The sequence below is a fragment of the Cetorhinus maximus genome, chromosome 35 (assembly GCF_964194155.1).
Source record: "Cetorhinus maximus chromosome 35, sCetMax3.hap1.1, whole genome shotgun sequence".
NCBI classification, from domain to species: Eukaryota; Metazoa; Chordata; class Chondrichthyes; order Lamniformes; family Cetorhinidae; genus Cetorhinus; species Cetorhinus maximus.
Window position 1 is genome coordinate 444710 of NC_135913.1, and position 14801 is coordinate 459510.

General features: G+C 45.0%; 2 non-coding genes across 2 annotated transcripts; both read right to left on the reverse strand.

Annotated features, from left to right (window-relative positions):
* Positions 1–7386: 7386 nt before the first annotated feature.
* trnak-uuu (transfer RNA lysine (anticodon UUU)) lies at positions 7387–7459 on the reverse strand. Its single transcript has one exon. It is a non-coding gene; the product is annotated as a tRNA-Lys (tRNA).
* A 6427-nt stretch (positions 7460–13886) lies between these two features.
* On the reverse strand, positions 13887–13959 carry trnak-uuu (transfer RNA lysine (anticodon UUU)). The gene has a single exon. It is a non-coding gene; the product is annotated as a tRNA-Lys (tRNA).
* Positions 13960–14801: the final 842 nt, after the last annotated feature.

The window sequence follows — 14801 nt, forward strand, 5'->3', positions numbered from 1 at the left end:
GCGACTTCAGCCGTTTCAATGTATCACGTGGAATAAATCGAATTGGGAGAAGACTGGCCTCTGCGGCGCTGGGGACCTCTGGAGGAGGCCGAGATGGATCAGACACTCGGCACTTTTGGCACGAGGTTGTTGCGGATGGGGTAGTTTTGGAGCCTATCCCTCCGGTATGTCCATTAATTGTCCACCACAATTCACGACTGGATGTGACAGAACTGCAGTGCTTAGATCTGTTCCGCTGCTTATGCTGATTGACACGCAAGTAGTCCTGAGTTTCGAGTCAATGGTAAATACCACGATGTTGATACCGGGATATTCAGAATTGCTAATGCCACTGAATCTCAAGTAAAGTTTCTTATATTCTCTCCTGTTGAGGTTGGCCATTGCCTGGCACTTGTGAGGCGTGAATGTTACTTGCCACTTCTCAGCCCAACCCTGGATATTGCCCAGGTCTGGATACATTTGTGCACGGACTGCTTCAGTATCTGTGGAATCGGGGATAGTGTGAACATGGTGCAATTGTCAGTGAACATCCTCACTTCTGACCCTATGATGGAAGGAAGGTAACTGATGTAGCAGCTGAAGATTGTTGGTCCTGGATACAAACCTGAATAAGACCTGCAGTGATGCCCTGGAAATGAGGACATTTCCTGCCAACTACCACAACCATTTTCCTTTTTGCTGGGTATGGCTCCAACCGGTGCAGAGTTTCCCCCTGATTCCCATTGACTCGAGTTTTTCTAGGGCTCCTTGTTGCCACACTCTGTCAAAATGATGCCTTGATGTCAAGGGCAGTTATTCTCACCTCACATGTGGAGTTTAGCTCTTTGTCCATGTTTGAATTAACGCTGTAATGCGGCCTGTAAAGAGCTGAGTGATCCTGGGGGAACTCATACAGGGCGTCAGTGAGCAGGTTTTTGCGAAGCATGTGTCACTTGATAGCACTTTTGATGACCCCTTGCATCATTCGCCAGCAACACCCCTAACACTCATTTAACTCTGACCTCTTGAGCACTCCTGATTTTAATCTTCCCAACACTGATGGTATTGGTATCACCCGCCTAGGCCCAAAGCTCTGGAATTCCCGCCCACAAACCACCCACATCCCTTCACTTATCCTGAACGTTCATTAAATCTCTCATTTTGTGCAAGATTTTCACCATCCTCCCTAATGCTGTGTGAAAGAAGCAGGAAAGTGTTGAATCTTTATAGTGCCTTTAAGCACATTGGGATGTTGCAAAGCTCTCTGCAGGTAATTAAATTATTTTGACGTGTTCTTACCATATTAATATAGGAATCAGTACAGCCAATCTCCAAACCGCAAGCTCACACAAGCAGAAATGTGATCATGATCTGGTTATCCACCTTTGTTATATTGATTAATCGATAAACACAGGAAACCAGGCATTCCTCCCCTGCTCCTCTTCAACATGGTGCCTTGGGATCTTATGCAGAATTTTCATCCAAAAAGGCAACACCCAGTTGTATAACATTTAAGTGCTGTCATTGGGTGGAAAATCAGCTTGTTGATGAAAATACGCCTTTTTTGAAAAAAAGATGGTTTTGCAGGATGTTGGCATCAGCTACTTGGCCCTGCATTCATTGCCCATCACTAATCCCCCTTGAGAAGATGGAGGTGAGTTGTCTTCCTGAGCCCCTGCAGCACCTGTAGTGTTGGTGCAGCCACAGTGCTATTAGGGAGGAGCTTCCAGGATGTTGACTCAACACCTTGGCAGGAAGTGCGATATATCAGCAAATTAGTGGGTGTGGCTTTGGGTGGGTGTAGGGGGGGAATTGCAGGTGTTGGTGGAGTTATCTCTTGTCACTGACAATGCAAAAGTTGTCAATAAAAATTAACACTCTATTTACATTTCAAAGCATAATCATTACCCGCCGTTTCACAACATCAGATTGCCTGCATAGCCTCAAAAGAATTTCAGAAAATGTCATAAAGTAAATTAAATTTGAAATCTGACGGTCATGGAATAAATTGGAATTGGTTATGAGGTTTATTTGGAAGAGCAGGAAGAACACCTTCAACACGTCGTGTCGGTTGGGGCTGGGTGAAAATGGAAATTGATAATTTCGAAAAAACCATTCAATACAAATGAAAACACCAACATCAGAAAATACCTTGCTGTCCAAATAGAATGAACACATCGCCAATCCTTGAACTATCTTAAAGAGATGGACAACAATTGCTCATAAATTCTCGGATTCATATAAGAACCAATAATTCACAGTTAAAACCAGCGCCCGAACAGTGATTTGAACCTTGGGAACCTCAGATTAAAAGTCTACCGACTGAACTATCCGGGTTCTGCCAGCTCTGCCACACAGCGACCTACACAGGCTGAGAGCGAATATTGCATCCTTCAGATTCTGTACTTTTTCTACAGTCATCCGCTGTGTTCAGCGGATGCCTCTCACACACCCATTCCCAATACTTTTGCTAAATTCAATCAAAATTGCTCTTCACAAATTGTACAAACCTCTTCACAAACCCGTCCACTTCACCCCAAAGTCCGGCCCGCACCAACCAAACGCTCTTCCATTGTATTTTTTTGGTAAATTTTGGGGGGCTGCCTGATTGAAAGAAATAAAATGATAATATTCATCTAACAGCCACATTTTGGTTAATGTAAACATGTGCACAATATGCACGGAGCCGGCCGGATAGAAAACCCTCCTAAACGCATGTACAGGAAAATGACTGTACCGGACGAAACACAATAAAAAAGTCCATTCAGCGTGGATTGTTGATGTGTCACTGAATTGGATGATTCACATGAGAACTGAGAATTTAACCAAAAAAAAAGGGGCGGAAAAGGGAATTAGACACTGGACCCTCAGCTTAAACGGTTGATGCTCTGCCCAGTGCGCTCTCCGGGGCAGCAACCGGAATCTTATATATCCATGTTCGCTGGTTGCCATCCAACCAGAACTCCGGAGGAACTGCAATCACATTCAGATTGCACATTTCTCACCCAATCTTCCGACGGGGGCAGGTTGGGAAATCCGCACCGCAGCGGGTACCCCGGGCCTTCAGCAGCGGGAGACTGAAGCCACGCCCCCGCCGCTGGAAACCCCGCCCCCACCTATTTCTTCCGGCACGAACTGCCCTAAACCCGGAAAGCAAAGGGGAGTTTGAGATTAAGTAACACTGAAACTCTGAAGAAGGGATATACACACTCGAAACGTTAACACTGTTTCTCTCTCCGCAGATGCCGTTAGACCTGCTGAGTTTTTCCAGAATTTCCTCTTTTTGTTTCAGGTTTCCAGCATCAGCAGTATTTTGCTTTTACCTAGAGTTTAAATAATCTAGGAACACAAAAGACTAGGTTAAATATTTTACAGGCGAGCACTTACAATGGAGGCAGCATTGGGAAAGGAGCGTGATAGGGTAGAAAGGATGATACCCACAAATAACGAGAGACAGACGGCAGGGATATTAAGTAAATAGTTTTCTCTGGCATTTACCAGCGACATAAAGCAGGATTATGATCCGAGGGAATGAGCGGAGTGGGTCAGACCGAGCCAGAAGAGAGAACAGATTAATTTATGGGTTATCTAGACAAGCACACGAAGCAGAGAGGGTCTGGGTTCGGGTGAGTGTACTGCGCCCTTATTAAATGTAGTATTTTGGGAAAGAGATTTACATTTAGCACGTTGGCTGTGAGGAACATGTCAAGAGGATTTAGCGAGGGCCAGCTGCTTTTCACAATCATCCTTGTTTCATGTCACTTGCTATTTATTTGGCCCAAAGGGAGTATTGGTTCCACTGGAGATGGACCCCAGGACCTTCTGCGCGTAAAACAGACGCGATAACCACTATGCTATAAAACCCTGGCCAATCGCGGACTTGGCTCTGGGAATGGAGTTTATTCTTGCATTCATTCTGCGAAATTCTGTTTTCAGTGTTTGCATTTGGAAGGAATTCCTAAGACTCCATCTCCTTGCTGGTTGCACAGGTGCTTGCATTTGCCTTCAAGTGGTGGTTCCCTCAATATTAATTATCGCTTTCAACCAGGGAGCCACCAACTCCCTCAAAAATAACAGTAAAAATGAGGCAGCGTTTAATGAGTGCGGGCCGGAGACTGGCGGCAAGTGCAAAGGTGAGGGCGTCTGGAAAGTAATTGTGAAGCAAGCCTGTGGGGTTGAACGAGGGGGTGGGCGGAGGGTAGTGAGATAGGATGTGAGGCAAAAATCCGCTGAACAGACTTGGGAAGGAAATGCACAATTTGGGCGATGCAATGTTCACTGTCAGCCACCAGAGGTCGCCGTGACAAAGCGCATTGGGGTCCTGGGTAGCTCAGTCGGTCGAGCATTAGATTCTTAATATGAGAAACAAAAACAAAAATAGCTGGAAAACCTCAGCAGGTCTGACAGCATCTGGGAAAGAGATACAGTTAACGTTTCGAGTCCGTATGACTATTCGTCAGAACTGAGCATAGTTTTCAAGCCCTTGCTCCTGTGATGTTTTTAAACGTGAATTATCGATTCTCTTGCAAACCATTCTATCGCCGCGAATTCGCTCTCATCTCTTTAAGTTATTTTAAAGATGTGCGACATGCTGGTTATCTGATGCAATATTTTAACTTATTATGAATTATGTTTCTTTCGAAATTATCAATTATTATTTTCATCCAGCCCCAAGTAACACGGCGATGCGAAGCTGATCTTCGCTGCTCTCCAAATAAAACTCATTAATCTCTTTGAATTCCATCCATGACACTTAATTTTGGAATATAATTTACATTATAACATTTTCTGAATTTATTTTGAAACTTTGCAGGCAACTTAATGTTTCGAAGCGGTCGTTCATAATGACTTTGCTTTAAAGTCTAAATTAAGGTGTTATTTTCGGTAGCAATTTTTTCATTCATTCGCCAGTTGTGGTGTCCCATCTACAAGATGAACTGCAGCAACTCTGCAAAGCTTCATGGCACCATCCAAACTCGCAGACTCCACCAAAGACAAGGGCAGGTAGAGGCATGGGAACATTAACACCTGCAATTTCCCCTCCAACCCACTGACCGTCCTAGTTTGGAACTGTATCGCAGTTTCTTCACTGTTGTTGGATTCAAGTCCCTGTTCTGACTAAATCCCTGGAACTCCCTTCCTAATAGAACTGTGGATGTACCTAAACCATTTGGCCAGCGCGGGTTCAAGGACGTGGCTCAGCACCGCCTTCTCAAGGGTATTGGGGATGAGCTACAGATGCTGGCCTAGTCAGCAATGCCCGCGTCATTATTTTGATTGACAAGCTTATTTCCACCCACTGACACTGCTTAAAGATGTAAACTGGGCATTACCTTCTTTTGGTGAAAGATGTGCAAAAGATCCCACAGCCCCATTGTGAGAGGAGCAGGGGAGTAACCCCTGAGGGCTTTTGTATATCATTTGATTAACACAGCAAAAACAGACGATCAGGGCTGGATCACATAGTTATTTTTTGGGAGCTTACCCACGGCAAATCAGTTCAATGTTGAACCAACGAAGTGATATAGAATCAAACTTTTAACCTGAGGCCCGGGGATCGCTCGTTGATTTGGCTTTGTCAATGAATGAACACTCTGTAAAATACACACTTTACAACAGTACCGGTGGGTAGAAAACAAATTTATTGACGAAAACATAAGACTTGTCCCAATAATCGCTTCAATAAACCAATGCAATTTTTTTTACCTAAAATGTTTCGAAACATCACGCCTCCGAGCAAAATTTTAAACTGCATTCAGAAAATGTACGAACATGAATCATATTTGAAGGTTTGGTGCCCGGGATGGAATTGAAACATGTTTGTTTTATTCAGGCATCAGAAAAATCAGATTGAAATTCCCGTGAAGCAGCGGACTGAATGAAAATAGGAATTGAGGATCCCGGAACCTCTGCTCAATATATTTCAAAGCACCGACTTCAGAAAAAAAATACCACTTACGAAAAACAGGGATGGTGACAACACTTTTGGTTACTTACAAGAACAGCACGGGCCATGTGATATCCAAATTTGAAGCGGTGTCCGAGCAGGGCTTTGAACCCTGCGCCCTCTCATATTAAAATTCTGATGTTTTACCGACTCAGATGACTGGACGAGAGGTGAGTGCGCAGCGACCTCCGCCGGCTAAGATGGGACATTACAGCGCCCACATTCTCTGCTTTGGAATCATCCAGTCTCTTGAGTTTATATCTCTCACGCATCCATTCTCAGTGCCCCTGCAGGTTCGGTGCACAAATCCTCTCTGAAAACACGACCAGGTACATCCTCTTTCCCTGCTTCTGTCTTATTGGGGCTCCGTGAGTGGAGCTAAAAGAAGAAATGTTAATTATGAGCTCACCGCCGCTTAAAGGGCAATGCGCACAAGGCAGGTCGAGCAGAAGGAGCGCAGTTTCGTTTAATGTAGCAGATTGACATTAAAAGAGATGGCAGGAGGCTCGAGCGAAGCAACAAAAGAAAGATGGCTCGGACTGGCTGTACCGTATGGCCTCTTCCTCTGCCATATAGCCCATGTAATTATTTCTGTTCTGGAGAATTAAAATTCTGTGATTCTGGACAACTGTATGAAAATGCGAGTGAGAATTAAAAGCAATTCGGAAGCAAGGACTTTAACTTTGAACGCTCAGATTTTTAAAAATCTGATGCATTCCCCGCTCAATTATCCATATTCTCAATTCTGTTTTACACCGGCACATTCACTGCCTGATATCCTGCACCTCATTTCCCAAAAGTGCAGCCTGCACAGTGTATTCCTCTCACACAGCCACAAGTGCTACCTCTCCGAGGCTTTACTTCCGAGAAGGTCACCGTAAACTATTCCGCGACCCCCCCGACACGCCCCCACATCAACCCAATCCCACCCCCGCCACTCACCAACACCGGCCACAGCCGACCGCCCCCATCCTGCCACTTACAAGCTCTTTGATAATTTCTGTTACACTGGGTACCGCTGAAAGGAAGTTAAAAAAAATGTCACTTCGTCCTAATTGCCAATTTCAGGTAACATATAAATATACATACTAACCAGGAGCAGGAGTAGGCGACTCGGCCCTTCAGTACTGCTCTGCCATTCAATAAAGTGATGGCCTATCTGATTGCAACCACCCGTCTATCCCGATACAATTTCACCCACCCCTTGTTATTCAAGAATCTATCAGCATTAAAAACGTTTAAAGCCTCTGCTTCCATTAACCTTCTGAGGAAGAGGGCTCCAAATATAATTTAGAAAATACCATTCAATGCAAGTGAAAACACCGCCATCAGAAAGCACTTTACAATTCAAATACAATCAGCAGATGGCAAACCTTGGTAATATCTTAAAGGCATTTGAAAGAATTGCTCATGATTTCTGCGATCTACATCAGAATCGATAAGTGGCAGTTAAAATTCATCGCCCGAACAGTGACTTGAACCCTGGACCCTCAGATTAAAAGTCTGATGCTCTACCGACTGAGCTATCCGGGCTCTGACAGCGGTGCCGCACAGCGACCTTTACTGGCTGACAGCGAACATTGCATCCATCAGATTCTGTACTTTTCCTGCGGTCATCCACTGTGTTCAGCGGATTCCTCTCACGCACCCATTCTCAATACCATCGCTAAATTCAATCACAATTGCTCTTCACAAATCCTAACCCGTCCACTTCACCCCAGTGTCCGGCCCGTGCCCATAAAACGTCTCCCACTTTTCTTGGTAAATTTGGGGTGCTGCCCGATTGAAAGAAAAAAATATATAATATTCATCCAACAGCTGCATTTAGGTTAATTCAAATACGTGCACAATATGCAAGCAGCCGGCCGGATAAAAAACCCTCCTGAATGAATGTACAATAAAATGACTGTACCGGACGAGACACAATCATAAAGTCCATTCTTCGTGGGTTGTTGATGTGTCACTGAAGTGGATGATTCACATGAGAATCGAGAATCTTTTTTAAAAAAGGAGGGCGAACAGGGTATTAGACCCTGGGCCCTCAATTTAAACGGCTGATGCTCTGCCGAGTGCGGTGCAAGCGGAATTTTACATAACGCATGTTCGCTGGTTGCCATCGAACCAACACTTCCGAGGAACTGCAATCACAGTCGGATTGCAACACTTCCTGCTCGACCTTACGACGGGGGGAGGGTGAGAAATCTGCAGTGCAGCGGGATCCTCGGGCCTTAAGCGGCAGGCAAGTGAAGGGACGCCCGCTTCTTTGCGGCACGAGCTGCAGTAAAGCGGCAAAGCAAAGAGGAATTTGAGATTAGATAACACTGAAGCTCTGAAAAAGCGTCATAAGGACTCGAAACGTTAACTCTGTTTCTCTCTCCACGGATACTGTGAGACCTGCTGAGTTTTTCCAGCATTTTCTGTTTTTGTTTCAGATTTCCAGCATCAGCAGTATTTTATTTTTATCTTCAGATTAAATAACCTAGGAACAGAAAAGAATACATTAAAATATTTTACAGGCAAGTATTTTAAATAGAGGGAAGCATTGGGAACGGGAGCACGATGGGATAGAAAGGATAATAACCAAAGTAACCATAGACCGGTAGCAGGGGTATTAAATAAATGGATTATTTATTCATTCACAGGATGTGGGATTCGCTGGCTGGGCCAGCATTTATTGCCCATTCCTAATTGCCCTTGGGAAGGTGGTGGTGAGCTGCCTTCTTGAACCGCTCCAGCCCATGTGGCGTAGGTACACCCACACTGCTGTTAGGAAGGGATTTCAAGGATTTTAACCCAGTGACATGAGGGAACGACCTATATATTTGCAAGTCAGGATGCTGAGAGACTTGGAGGGGAACTTCCCACGTGGTGGTGTTCCCATCTATCTTCTACCCTTGTCCTTCTAGATGGTATTGGTCGTGGGTTTGGAAGGTGCTCTAAAAGGAGCCTTGGTGAATTCCTGCAGTGCATCTTGTTGATGGGATGCAATGCTACCACTGTGCGTCTGTGGTGGGGGAGTGAATGTTTGTGGATCTGGTGCCGATCAAGCGGGCTGTTTCAAACTGGACAGCATCAAGTTTCTTGAGTGCTGTCGGAGCTTCACTCATCCACGCAAGTGGAGACCATTCCATCGCACTCATGACTTGGATCTTGTAGATGGTGGACAGGTTGTCGGGAGTCAGGAGGTGATTTGCTCGCCGCAGGGTTCCGATCCTTGTCATCACAATGTTTATGTGTCTCAACCAGTTCAGTATCAGGTCAATGGTAACCCCCAGGATGTTGATAGTGGGGGGTTTCAGCGATGGTAATGCCATTGAATGTCAAGTAAAGTTGCTTAGGTTCTCTCCTGTTGGAGATGGTCATTGCCTGGCACTTATGGGGTGCACATGTTACTTGCCACTTGTCAGCCCAAGTCTGGATATTGCCCAGGTCTTGCTGCATTTTACAATGGACTGCTTCAGTATCTGAGGATGCGCGAAAGGTGCTGCAAATTGTGCAATAATCAGTGAACATCCCCACTTCTGACCCGATGATGGAAGGAAGGTAACTGATTGTTGGGCCTAGGATACTGCCCTGAGGAAGTCCTGCAGTGATGTCCTGGAACTGAGATGATTTCCCGCCAACTACCACAACCATCTTCCTTTCTGCTGGGTATGGCTCCAACTGATGGATAGTTCCCCCTGATTCCCATTGACTCCAGTTTTGCTAGGACTCCATGATGCCACAATCAGCCAAAAGCTGCCTTGATGTCAACGGCAGTCACTCACTCTCACCTCACATTTGGAGTTCCGCATTTTTTCCATATTTGAATTAAGGCTGCAATGAGGTCAGAACCTGAGTCACCTTGGCGGAACCCAAACTGGGCGTCAGTGAGCAGGGTATTGCTAAGCAAGTGTCGCTTGATACTACGGTTGATAACCCCTTCCATCTCTTTACACATGATCGAGAGAAGGCTGATGGGGCTGTCATTGCTTGGGTTGGACTTGTCCTGAGTTTTGTCGAATGGACACACTTCTGCCAATATCCGTATTTCGGACAGATGCCTGAATTGTAGCTGCACTGGAACGGCGTGGCCAGGGGCGTTGCAAGTTCAAGAGCCGAAGTCAGTTGCCGGAATTCTGTCAGTGACCCCAGTCTTTGCGCTATCCAGTGCCTTCAGCCGTTTCAATGTATCACGTGGAATATATCGAATTGCTGTAAGACTGGCCTCTGTGTTTCGGGGGCCTCTGGAGGAGGCCGAGATGGATCATCCACTCTCCACTTCTGGCTGATGATTGTTGCGAATTCTGCAGCCTTATCATTGGGTTTACGAGGCTCTTCCATCATTCAGGATGGGGTATTTGTGAAGCTACGTCCTCCGGGGAGTTGTGTTATTGTCCACCACAATTCACGACTGGATGTGACATGGCTGCAGTGCTTAGATCTGTTCCGTTGGTTGTGGAATCACTGAGCTCTGCCTATCGCTCGCTGCTAATGCTGATTGGCACGCAAGTAGTCCTGGGTTCCAGCTTTACAAGGTTGACACCTCCTTTTTAGGTATGCCTGCTACTGCTCCTGGAATTCCCTCGTGCACTCTTATTGAACAAGGGTTGTTCCCTTGGCTTGGTGAGATTGGTAGAATGGGGAATATGCCGGGCCATGAGGGTACAGATAATGGTTCAACACAAGTCTGCTCTTGCTAATGGCAAACAGCGCCTGATGTTTGAGCTGCTAGATCAGGATGTATTCATCCAGCTATTTAAAAATAATCTGGACATGTTACAGCGTAGGGATTGCTATTCATATTTAATAATCCATTAGAAAAAATATGTTGTGAAAGAGGATTGGCGAATAAATAATACAATTCCTACAGTTATGAAGGTGGACAGAATATGCCCAGAGAATTATAGACCAGTCAGGTTAACATCAGCGCTGCGAGAAATCATGGAATGTTTTCTAAGGAAGAAGATAGAAAACTATCGAAATATGAGGAACGGAATATTGAGTAGTCAGTATGGTTCCATACTTACCAATCTAAACAGATCCAGGGTATCACAAGCAATGATTTCTCATCCCATTTCCGCACTAGCACTTCTGGATTCCCTCGGCGTCCCCTCCCTGACTCATTCGTATTTCTCATTGAGATGCTGACCCACAGTGACATCATATTTTTTTCACATGTACATTGATGATACACTGCTCCCGCTCAGACCCCTTTCCGCCCCACAACCATTGCCACTTTATCAAACTGCTTATCATATTTTCCAGCGCTGAATGAAAGGATATTTCCTTCCTTTCTTTGGTCTCTGCTACAAGCTCCCCTATCCCAGCATCTGACTCCATCCGGCTCAGTGTGAAAACTGTGCGACCTTGAACCAGACTGTTCACATACTTCATTTCTTACTTGACCCAAAGATAAGCTTCTGACTGTGTATCACCACTAAAATCGCCTATTTCCACCTCCAGCAATTTCCATTGCCCAACACCACATCGGCTTCAACTCATCTGCTCCTAGAGCCCTGAGCAATAATCTTGTTCCCTCTAGACTTGACAATCCCAATGTACTCCTCACTATCTCTCCATATTGTCGCCTCCATAACTTTGAAATGGTCAAAGCTGTATGTCCCATGCTCCACAAAATCACCGCCAGTGAATATATAACATATGTTGGCTCCCCTTGGAGAAATGCCTGCATTTTAAATGTTTTTATTTTCAAAGAAAAAAAGGACCTTTAAATCCATTGTACCTCGCTAAATCAGTAGTTTCCAAAAACGCCACCAATATCAACTGCGGTCTGAGGGAGCGAGCTCCAAAGATAATTTCGAAAGTACCATTCAATACAAGTGAAAACACAGCCATCAGAAAATACTTTGCACCTCAAATAGAATCAGCATATCACAAATCTTGGAAATATCGTAAAACCATGTATAGGAATTGCTCCTGAGTTCTAGAATTTTTGCGAGAATCGATAATTCGCAGTTAAAATGCTACACCCGAGCAGGTACATGAACCCTGGAGCCTCAGATTAAAAGTCTGATGCTCTACCAACTTAAACTATGCGGGCTCTCGCAAATTTGCTGCACAGCGACTTTTACTGGCTAAAAGCAAAAAACTGCAGATGCTGGAAATCCAAAACAAATATAAAAATAAAAATACCTGGAAAAACTCAACAGGTCTGGCAGCATCTGCGGAGAGGAACACAGTTGTCGTTTCGAGTCCGTATAACTCTTCAACAGAACTAAGTAAAAATAGAAGAGAGGTGAAATATAAGCTGGTTTAAGGGGGGGTGGGACAAGTACAGCTGGATAGAGGGCCAGTGATAGGTGGAGATAACCAAAAGATGTCATAGATAAAAGGACAAAGAGGTGTTGAAGGTGGTGATATTATATAAGCAATGTGCTAATTAAGGGTAGAAAGCAGGACGAGCAAGGTACAGATAGCCCTAGTGGGGGTGGGGTGAAGGAATTGAAAAAGGCTAAAAGGTAGAGATAAACCAATGGATGGAAATACATTTAAAAATAATGGAAATAGGTGAGAAAAGAAAAATCTATATAAATTATTGGAAAAAAGGGGGGGGAATCGGAAAGGGGGTGGGGATGGAACACAGAGTTCATGATCTAAAATTGTTGAACTCAATATTCAGTCCGGAAGGCTGTAAAGTGCCTAGTCGGAAGATGAGGTGCTGTTCCTCCAGTTTGCGTTGAGCTTCACTGGAACAATGGGACATTACAGCGCCCACATACTCTTTGCTTTGGAATCATCCAGTCTCTTGAGCTTCTGTCTCTCACGCACCCTTTCCCAGTGACCCTACGGGTTTGGTGCACAAATCCTCTCTGAAAACACGACCAGCTACATCCTCTTTCCTTGCTCCTGTCTTATTGGGGCTCCGTGAGTGGAGCTAAAAGGAGAAATGTTAATTAAGAGCTCACCGCCGCTTAAACGGCAATGCGCATAAGGCAGGTCGAGCAGAAGGAGCACAGTTTCGTTTAATATAGCAGATTGAGATTAGAAGAGATGGATGGAAGCTCGAGCGAAGCAACAAAAAAAAAGATGGCTCGGACTGACTGTACCGTATGGACTCTTCCTGTGCCATATAGCCCATGTAATTATTTCTGTTCTGGAAAATTCTAATTCTGTGATTCTGAACAACTGTATGAAAATGCGAGTGAGAATTAAAAGCAATTCCGAAGTGAGGACTTTAACTTTGAACACTCAGATTTTTAAAAATCTGATGCATTCCCCGCTCAACTATCCATGTTCTCAATTCTGTTTTACACCGGCACATTCACTGACTGACATCCTGCACCTCATTTCCCAATAGTGCAGCCTGCACAGTGTATTCCTCTCACACAGACACAAGTGCTGCCTCTCCGAAGCTTTACTTCCGAGAAGGTCACCGTAAAATATTCCGTGACACCCCCGACACGCTCCCGCACCAACCCAATCCCACCCTCACCCCTCACCACCACCGGCCACAGCCGACCGCCCCCACCCTGCCACTTGCAAGCTCTTTGATCATTTCTGTTACACTGAGTTCCGCTGAAAGGAAGATTTAAAAAAATGTCACTTCGTCCTAATTGCCAATTTCAGGTACCAGACGAACATACAAACGAACCAGGAGCAGGAGTAGGCCACTCGGCCCTTCAATACTGCTCTGCCATTCAATAAGGTGATGGCCTATCTGACTGCAACCTCCCGTCTACCCCGATACACTTTCACCCACCCCTTGTTAATCAAGAATCTATCAGCATTAAAAATATTCAAAGTCTCTACTTCCACTACCTTCTGAGGAAGAGGGCTCCAAAGATAATTTCGAAAATACCGTTCAATGCAAGTGAAAACACTACCATCAAAAAACACATTTCAATTCAAATTGAATCAGTAGATGGCAAATCTTGGAAATATCTTAAAGGGATTTGCAGGAATTGCTCATGATTTCTGTGATTTGCATCAGAATCGCTAAGTAGCAGTTAAAATTCTTCGCCCGAACAGGGACTTGAACCCTGGACCCTCAGATTAAAAGTCTGATGCTCTACCGACTGAGCTATCCGGGCTCTAACCGCGGGCCCGCACAGCGACCTTTACTGGCTGACAGTGAACATTGCATCCTTCAGATTCTGTACTTTTCCTGTGGTCATCCACTGTGTTCAGCGGATTCCTCTCACACATCCATTCTCAATACCATCGCTAAATTCAATCACAATTGCTCTTCACAAATCCTAACCCGTCCACTTCACCCCAAAGTCCGGCCCGCGCCCATCAAACGTCTCCCACTTTTCTTTGTAAATTTGGGGTGCTGCATGATTGAAAGAAAAAAATATATAATATTCATCCCACAGCTGCATTTAGGTTAATTCAAATACGTGCACAATATGCAAGGAGCCGTCCGGATAAAAAACCCTCCTGAACGAATGTACAATAAAATTACTGTACCGGACGAAACACAATCACGACGTCCATTCATCGTGGGTTGTTGATGTGTCACTGAAGTGGATGATTCACATGAGAATCGAGAATTTTAAAAAAACAGGCGGGCGAACAGGGATTTAGACCCTGTACCCTCAGCTTAAACGGCTGATGCTCTGCCGAGTGCGCTCTCCGTGGTAGCAACAGGAATTTTACATAACGCATGTTCGCTTGTTGCCATCTAACCAACACTTCCGAGGAACAGCAATCACAGTCGGATTGCAACACTCCTTGCTCGACCTTCCGACGTTGGCAGGGTGAGAAATCTGCAGTGCAGCGGGATCCTCGGGCCTTAAGTAGCGGGCAAATGAAGGGACGCCCCATTCTTTACGGCATGAGCTGCAGTAAAGCGGCAAAGCAAAGAGGAATTTGAGATTAGATAACACTGAAGCTCTGAAGAAGCGTCATAAGGACACGAAACGTTCACTCT